Below are 9,788 nucleotides of genomic sequence, written 5' to 3' on the forward strand. Positions count from 1 at the left end.
ATCCCAAAAAATTAGTATACTTCGTATACATCACACTACAGTATATATGTTCTTCTTTCTAAGAGGGTATCTCAATCGAAGACAAAAAAAACAGGGTTGTGGAGGAGGGAGGTAGACTACTAGCTCTGATACCAATTGTTGGAATCGGGCTTAGGGTTGCAACAATGCACACACATAAGATAGAAAAGCTTGAGAGCACACAAAATCATTAGATTAGAATAAACGAATGTGTCCCAGATACAAAAGATAAGTGCACACCCCAAAATGAGTAGATAAGAGGGTGCACATACGCACAGGGAAAAGAACCTCCTAGTGAGGAAAAAAGTACCCCGAGAGTCCTAAGTGTGTTCACACACATCACTACCATATAATTCAACAAAGCTGAAGAACTCATTCATCATAATGGTGGATTCATGAGATGAGGGAAGGTAGCGATCCTTCATAGCTTGTTTAATGTCACTTCAAGTCTAGGAACCTCCTTCGGTGACCCCCCTTGCCTTAACACCATTGTTTCCACCAAAGTTTACAATCTCCAGTGAGACAAAACCTAGCAAGCATGGATTGATTTCTAACTCCTATTTTGGCATTTGAAAAATAGTCATCCATAGCCTCAATCCAAACTTCCACATCTCTTTCAATATTTGAGCCTGTCCCATTGAATGAGAGAGGTTGCATTTGTTTGAGCAGGAGCTTCTTCTCCTGTGTATCTATGTATAATGCATTGGGAACAAGAAGTTGATGACCTTGGTTTATCAATGCGAGGTTAAGTTTAGAATTATAATACTTAGGCTACCTAGTCTTACAATAATCACAAGAACACTAAGTGCAAGAATTCCAAATCCTTTATTCTAAGCTTTAATATTTACAAGAAAAACTATTGATTACAAGGATTGAGTTATACAAATCAATATTTACATGATGGTAAGCTTCTAGTAAAATTGTGAGGCATTAGAATTGAAACATTAAGGAGGATCTACCAAGGTTTCTAAAACTCGATAAGTCTCTGGGAAGGGAGGCAAACCATGAGTTGAGCTTCGGCTAACAACTACTCTATTGGGAGGCAAAACCTCAGTCACTTTGTCATAGACCCATTGATTTTTTAGTATATGAGTTCCATTGATGGTTCTATGGGTATCATTTTGAGGAGTGCCAAAGGACCAAATTAAGTAAACCAGTTAAAGGGTTAGCTTTTCTATGATGTGGATCATGGCATCACAGAACTCAAAGTTAAGGGAGCAACAACATGTACTAGAACACTAAGAATTGAGAATAGCAATCCATCCCATCCTACATCTAGACATAACTAGATTAGTCTATCAAGAAAGCCTAGCAATCAAACAATAAGACACACAATTACCTAAACCATGCTTGGATACCACGTGTAAGGTCCTCGCCCTAGCTAGGTCAAGGGAAACCCTTTGATAGGTAGATAAGTCCCCTTATTTTCGATTAATGACACCCTAATCTCTTGATAATATGAGGATACGAGCAAACGAAGGGACCTAACTCTATCTCATGGGAAACATAGTCATTCTAATAGGAATCTATTACTTTGATCGAATGGCACTCAATGTGCGTGATCCAGGATAGAACAAATCTGCACTTGGTTATAGAAGCGAACCCCTTTTCCTCTTGTCCTCACAAGGCATGGTCGCTAGCATGGCCCCCTAAAACGAAACTTGTTTGGGTCCTATTCGGATTGTAATAAATAAATATGTTGGAAAGTTACCCGACTCGTTGGGTCCACCCACCCATAGGATGGCGCCATCAGGGCACCCATTCACCCACTTTCAACCTAATCTCACCAATTCATTTTTATCATCTAATTAGGTCCTACCACACTATGAAACATATACAAATAGTTTCTTTAATTTACAGAAGTTCCACAATGATCCTTAAAACAACCTTTGAAAACAACAAATATTTACATCAAGTAGTTTCTACCGCAAAATGTTCACACAAAAGAGATGCTGAAATCAGGTCGGCAGCTAGATCGAGGCTTCCATATCCATGTCCATAGACATATCCAAACCAAAACCAAAACCAAAACCAAAACCACCGATGATTTAGAATTCGATCTTCTAACGTAAACGAGTCAAGCATACCTTACGAACTAAATCAACGAGGGCCAAGCCGACCTGTCACCCCTGTAGGTCATGTGGGTGTATCGAAGGAAGTTCAAGCCCTCATCCAGGTAGAAGAAACTCATGATAGAGCAATGAAGCATAGCCTTCGAGATGAGCTAGAAGACATGAATCTGGGTGACATGGAGCACCCCAAGATAGTTTGTATCAGCACTAAGTTGGATACAGAATTGAAAGAAAAACTCTAGAACTTATTAAAATCATATGTGGATGTATTTCCTTGGAGCTACAAAGATATGAAGGGTGTTGATCCTCAATTTTATCAACATCATATCAATCGTAAGGAGGATGTTGTTCCCATTAAGCAAGCAACAGTGGTACCGGATGAATCCAAATTATGCAAAACAAATTGAGGAAATTGATAAACTCTTGAAATTAGGATTCATATATCCGGTGGAAAGGTGACATGGTTGTTGCCAATAGTGATTGTGCTGAAAGAGAATGGAAAGCTCCATGTCTATTTGGATTACTGGAAGCTCAATGTTGCAACAGAGACAAATCCTTTCCCACTTCTGTTCTTAGATTCCATGGTAGATGCCACCTGCAGACCTTGAGATGTATTCTTTCTTGGATAGTTTCGCTGTATACAATTAAGTCTTGATGGCCCCAGATGATCGTGAGAAAAGACAGCTTTTGTCACAAAATGGGGAGCATTTGCTTCCAATGTGATGACATTTGAGTATATTGGGAAGATCTAAGGGTTGGTTCCTAGGTTCCCTATGCAATAGAGTGAAAAGGGGTGGGGGAAGAGGTGAACATGGCACCATCATCCGATGTTCCTTGTGTAGGGATTAATTCCTTAGTTTTTTAGTACGTGGATAGGTTTTGTGTAAAGCACAATTTTGGAAAGAGGTCTAGATGTAGCAAAAACAAGACTTAACAAAATGGGTAGAGGCTACACCACAAGCTACACTAGAAGAAAGACTACAATGCAAGTAGTGGTGGGTACCAAGGTTAGTGCAAGCTATTTCTAAGCTTAGAATAGTCTTTGTGTGCACTAAACATGCCCAAAAATGTGTGGGTGGGGTATGTTAGGAGTGGGGGATCAGTGTAGGTTTTTGGACTTTTCGATTAGAAGCTTTGGGACTTTAGGGATATGCCTTTGGACTATCTGGGCATGTACATGTAATGCTCCCAGCTAAACAAGCTCTACCCTTTGTAGGGAGCACTCTACCCACTTAGTGTGTAAGGAGTAAAAGGAGGGTTTACTACTTATATTGGCTCCCCATAATATAAGCATAAAAATGTTCCTTAAAACAGTCTTTGAAAACAACAATATTAATCAAACAGTTCTTATAGCAAAATGTTCAGAAAAGAAACAGTGAAACTGGCTTTACAGTCCATAGACATATCCAAACCAAACCCAAAACCAGTAAACGATCTAGAATTTAGTCTTCTAGCCTAAACCAATTGGGCATACCTCATGGACCATACATACTCCATCATCGACCAGTCTCTCGACAAGGGCCAAGCCAGCCCTGTCACCCCTTGCTGCTTGTACCAAACCCTCCCGCTCCTCATAGGAGACGTCCACCCTCGCTGGGGAGGAAAACCAATTCCCAGTGGCATAGGAGGGGATTACCTTGGGAGCTTGCTTGTGCCTTCGCCTAGCGACTATGCAAGCAAGAGCAGAGTTAGCCAAGTAGGGGAGACGATGTACTATGCAAAACGAATTGAGGAAATTGATAAACTCTTGAAACTAGGATTCATATATCCGGTGGAAAGGTGACATGGTTGTTGCCAATAGTGATTGTGCTGAAAGAGAATGGAAAGCTCCGTGTCTATTTGGATTACTGGAAGCTCAATGTTGCAACAGAGACAAATCCTTTCCCACTTCTGTTCATAGATTCCGTGGTAGATGCCACCTATAGACCTTGAGATGTATTCTTTCTTGGATAGTTTCGCTGTATACAATTAAGTCTTGATGGCCCCAGATAATCATGAGAAAAGACAGCTTCTGTCACAAAATGGGGAGCATTTGCTTCCAATGTGATGACATTTGAGTATTTTGGGAAGATCTAAGGGTTGGTTCCTAGGCTCCCTATGCAATAGAGTGAAAAGGGGTGGGGGAAGAGGTGAACATGGCACCATCATCCATGGCTGCAACTTGGATGTTCCTTGTGTAGGGATTAATTCCTTAGTTTTTTAGTACGTGGATAGGTTTTGTGTAAAGCACAATTTTGGAAAGAGGTCTAAATGTAGCAAAAACAAGACTTAACAAAATGGGTAGAGGCTACACCACAAGCTACACTAGAAGAAAGACTACAATGCAAGTAGTGGTGGGTACCAAGGTTAGTGCAAGCTATTTCTAAGCTTAGAATAGTCTTTGTGTGCACTAAACATGCCCAAAAATGTGTGGGTGGGGTATGTTAGGAGTGGGGGATCAGTGTAGGTTTTTGGACTTTTCGGTTAGAAGCTTTGGGACTTTAGGGATATGCCTTTGGACTATTTGGGCATGTACATGTAATGCTCCCAGCTAAACAAGCTCTACCCTTTGTAGGGAGCACTCTACCCACTTAGTGTGTAAGGAGTAAAAGGAGGGTTTACTACTTATATTGGCTCCCCATAATATAAGCATAAAAATGTTCCTTAAAACAATCTTTGAAAACAACAATATTAATCAAACAGTTCTTATAGCAAAATGTTCAGAAAAGAAACAGTGAAACTGGCTTTACAGTCCATAGACATATCCAAACCAAACCCAAAACCAGTAACGATCTAGAATTTAGTCTTCTAGCCTAAACCAATTGGGCATACCTCACGGACCATACATACTCCATCATCGACCAGTCTCTCGACAAGGGCCAAGCCAGCCCTGTTCACGCCTTGCTGCTTGTACCAAACCCTCCCGCTCCTCATAGGAGACGTCCACACTCGTTGGGGAGGAAAACCAATTCCCAGTGGCATAGGAGGGGATTACCTTGGGAGCTTGCTTGTGCCTTCGCCTAGCGACTATGCAAGCAAGAGCAGAGTTAGCCAAGTAGGGGAGATGATGTACAATGCAAAACAAATTGAGGAAATTGATAAACTCTTGAAACTAGGATTCATATATCCGGTGGAAAGGTGACATGGTTGTTGCCAATAGTGATTGTGCTGAAAGAGAATGGAAAGCTCCGTGTCTATTTGGATTACTGGAAGCTCAATGTTGCAACAGAGACAAATCCTTTCCCACTTCTGTTCATAGATTCCGTGGTAGATGCCACCTGCAGACCTTGAGATGTATTCTTTCTTGGATAGTTTCGCTGTATACAATCAAGTCCTGAAGGCCCCACATGATCGTGAGAAAAGACAGCTTCTGTCACAAAATGGGGAGCATTTGCTTCCAATGTGATGACATTTGAGTATATTGGGAAGATCTAAGGGCTGGTTCCTAGGTTCCCTATGCAATAGAGTGAAAAGGGGTGGGGGAAGAGGTGAACATGGCACCATCATCCATGGCTCCAACTTGGATGTTCCTTGTGTAGGGATTAATTCCTTAGTTTTTTAGTACGTGGATAGGTTTTGTGTAAAGCACAATTTTGGAAAGAGGTCTAGATGTAGCAAAAACAAGACTTAACAAAATGGGTAGAGGCTACACCACAAGCTACACTAGAAGAAAGACTACAATGCAAGTAGTGGTGGGTACCAAGGTTAGTGCAAGCTATTTCTAAGCTTAGAATAGTCTTTGTGTGCACTAAACATGCCCAAAAATGTGTGGGTGGGGTATGTTAGGAGTGGGGGATCAGTGTAGGTTTTTGGACTTTTCGGTTAGAAGCTTTGGGACTTTAGGGATATGCCTTTGGACTATCTCGGCATGTACATGTAAATGCTCCCAGCTAAACCACCTCTACCCTTTGTAGGGAGCACTCTACCCACTTAGTGTGTAAGGAGTAAAAGGAGGGTTTACTACTTATATTGCCTCCCCATAATATAAGCATAAAAATGTTCCTTAAAACAGTCTTTGAAAACAACAATATTAATCAAACAGTTCTTATAGCAAAATGTTCAGAAAAGAAACAGTGAAACTGGCTTTACAGTCCATAGACATATCCAAACCAAACCCAAAACCAGTAACGATCTAGAATTTAGTCTTCTAGCCTAAACCAATTGGGCATACCTCATGGACCATACATACTCCATCATCGAGCAGTCTCTCGACAAGGGCCAAGCCAGCCCTGTCACCCCTTGCTGCTTGTACCAAACCCTCCCGCTCCTCATAGGAGACGTCCACCCTCGTTGGGGAGGAAAACCAATTCCCAGTGGCATAGGAGGGGATTACCTTGGGAGCTTGCTTGTGCCTTCGCCTAGCGACTATGCAAGCAAGAGCAGAGTTAGCCAAGTAGGGGAGACGATGTACAATCCAAAACAAATTGAGGAAATTGAAAAACTCTTGAAACCAGGATTCATATATCCGGTGGAAAGGTGACATGGTTGTTGCCAATAGTGATTGTGCTGAAAGAGAATGGAAAGCTCCGTGTCTATTTGGATTACTGGAAGCTCATTGTTGGAACAGAGACAAATCCTTTCCCACTTCTGTTCATAGATTCTGTGGTAGATGCCACCTGCAGACCTTGAGATGTATTCTTTCTTGGATAGTCTCGCTGTATACAATCAAGTCCTGAAGGCCCCACATGATCGTGAGAAAAGACAGCTTCTGTCACAAAATGGGGAGCATTTGCTTCCAATGTGATGACATTTGAGTATATTGGGAAGATCTAAGGGCTGGTTCCTAGGTTCCCTATGCAATAGAGTGAAAAGGGGTGGGGGAAGAGGTGAACATGGCACCATCATCCATGGCTCCAACTTGGATGTTCCTTGTGTAGGGATTAATTCCTTAGTTTTTTAGTACGTGGATAGGTTTTGTGTAAAGCACAATTTTGGAAAGAGGTCTAGATGTAGCAAAAACAAGACTTAACAAAATGGGTAGAGGCTACACCACAAGCTACACTAGAAGAAAGACTACAATGCAAGTAGTGGTGGGTACCAAGGTTAGTGCAAGCTATTTCTAAGCTTAGAATAGTCTTTGTGTGCACTAAACATGCCCAAAAATGTGTGGGTGGGGTATGTTAGGAGTGGGGGATCAGTGTAGGTTTTTGGACTTTTCGGTTAGAAGCTTTGGGACTTTAGGGATATGCCTTTGGACTATCTGGGCATGTACATGTAATGCTCCCAGCTAAACCAGCTCTACCCTTTGTAGGGAGCACTCTACCCACTTAGTGTGTAAGGAGTAAAAGGAGGGTTTACTACTTATATTGGCTCCCCATAATATAAGCATAAAAATGTTCCTTAAAACAGTCTTTGAAAACAACAATATTAATCAAACAGTTCTTATAGCAAAATGTACAGAAAAGAAACAGTGAAACTGGCTTTACAGTCCATAGACATATCCAAACCAAACCCAAAACCAGTAACGATCTAGAATTTAGTCTTCTAGCCTAAACCAATTGGGCATACCTCATGGACCATACATACTCCATCATCGACCAGTCTCTCGACAAGGGCCAAGCCAGCCCTGTCACCCCTTGCTGCTTGTACCAAACCCTCCCGCTCCTCATAGGAGACGTCCACCCTCGTTGGGGAGGAAAACCAATTCCCAGTGGCATAGGAGGGGATTACCTTGGGAGCTTGCTTGTGCCTTCGCCTAGCGACTATGCAAGAAAGAGAAGAGTTAGCCAAGTAGGGGAGACGATGTACTATGCAAAACCAATTGAGGAAATTGATAAACTCTTGAAACTAGGATTCATACGTCCGGTGGAAAGGTGACATGGTTGTTGCCAATAGTGATTGTGCTGAAAGAGAATGGAAAGCTCCGTGTCTATTTGGATTACTGGAAGCTCAATGTTGCAACAGAGACAAATCCTTTCCCACTTTTGTTCATAGATTCTGTGGTAGATGCCACCTGCAGACCTTGAGATGTATTCTTTCTTGGATAGTTTCGCTGTATACAATCAAGTCCTGAAGGCCCCACATGATCGTGAGAAAAGACAGCTTCTGTCACGAAATGGGGAGCATTTGCTTCCAATGTGATGACATTTGAGTATATTGGGAAGATCTAAGGGCTGGTTCCTAGGTTCCCTATGCAATAGAGTGAAAAGGGGTGGGGGAAGAGGTGAACATGGCACCATCATGCATGGCTCCAACTTGGATGTTCCTTGTGTAGGGATTAATTCCTTAGTTTTTTAGTACGTGGATAGGTTTTGTGTAAAGCACAATTGTGGAAAGAGGTCTAGATGTAGCAAAAACAAGACTTAACAAAATGGGTAGAGGCTACACCACAAGCTACACTAGAAGAAAGACTACAATGCAAGTAGTGGTGGGTACCAAAGTTAGTGCAAGCTATTTCTAAGCTTAGAATAGTCTTTGTGTGCACTAAACATGCCCAAAAATGTGTGGGTGGGGTATGTTAGGAGTGGGGGATCAGTGTAGGTTTTTGGACTTTTCGGTTAGAAGCTTTGGGACTTTAGGGATATGCCTTTGGACTTTCTGGGCATGTACATGTAAATGCTCCCAGCTAAACCAGCTCTACCCTTTGTAGGGAGCACTCTACCCACTTAGTGTGTAAGGAGTAAAAGGAGGGTTTACTACTTATATTGGCTCCCCATAATATAAGCATAAAAAAGTTCCTTAAAATATTCTTTGAAAACAACGATATTAATCAAACAGTTCTTATAGCAAAATGTTCAGAAAAGAAACAGTGAAACTGGCTTTACAGTCCATAGACATATCCAAACCAAATCCAAAACCAGTAACGATCTAGAATTTAGTCTTCTAGCCTAAACCAATTGGGCATACCTCATGGACCATACATACTCCATCATCGACCAGTCTCTCAACAAGGGCCAAGCCAGCCCTGTCACCCCTTGCTGCTTGTACCAAACCCTCCCGCTCTTCATAGGAGACGTCCACCCTTGTTGGGGAGGAAAACCAATTCCCAGTGGCATAGGAGGGGATTACCTTGGGAGCTTGCTTGTGCCTTCGCCTAGCGACTATGCAAGCAAGAGCAGAGTTAGCCAAGTAGGGGAGACGATGTACTATGCAAAACAAATTGAGGAAATTGATAAACTCTTGAAACTAGGATTCATATATCCGGTGGAAAGGTGACATGGTTGTTGCCAATAGTGATTGTGCTGAAAGAGAATGGAAAGCTCTGTGTCTATTTGGATTACTGGAAGCTCAATGTTGCATTAGAGACAAATCCTTTCCCACTTCTGTTCATAGATTTTGTGGTAGATGCCACCTGCAGACCTTGAGATGTATTCTTTCTTGGATAGTTTCGCTGTATACAATCAAGTCCTGAAGGCCCCACATGATCATGAGAAAAGACAGCTTCTGTCACAAAATGGGGAGCATTTGCTTCCAATGTGATGACATTTGAGTATATTGGGAAGATCTAAGGGCTGGTTCCTAGGTTCCCTGTGCAATAGAGTGAAAAGGGGTGGGGGAAGAGGTGAACATGGCACCATCATCCATGGCTCCAACTTGGATGTTCCTTGTGTAGGGATTAATTCCTTAGTTTTTTAGTACGTGGATAGGTTTTGTGTAAAGCACAATTTTGGAAAGAGGTCTAGATGTAGCAAAAACAAGACTTAACAAAATGGGTAGAGGCTACACCACAAGCTACACTAGAAGAAAGACTACAATGCAAGTAGTGGTGGGTACCAAGGT

This window comes from Cibotium barometz, chromosome 66 (genome assembly GCF_041138505.1).
Source record: "Cibotium barometz isolate CiBa-2024 chromosome 66, ASM4113850v1, whole genome shotgun sequence".
NCBI classification, from domain to species: Eukaryota; Viridiplantae; Streptophyta; class Polypodiopsida; order Cyatheales; family Cibotiaceae; genus Cibotium; species Cibotium barometz.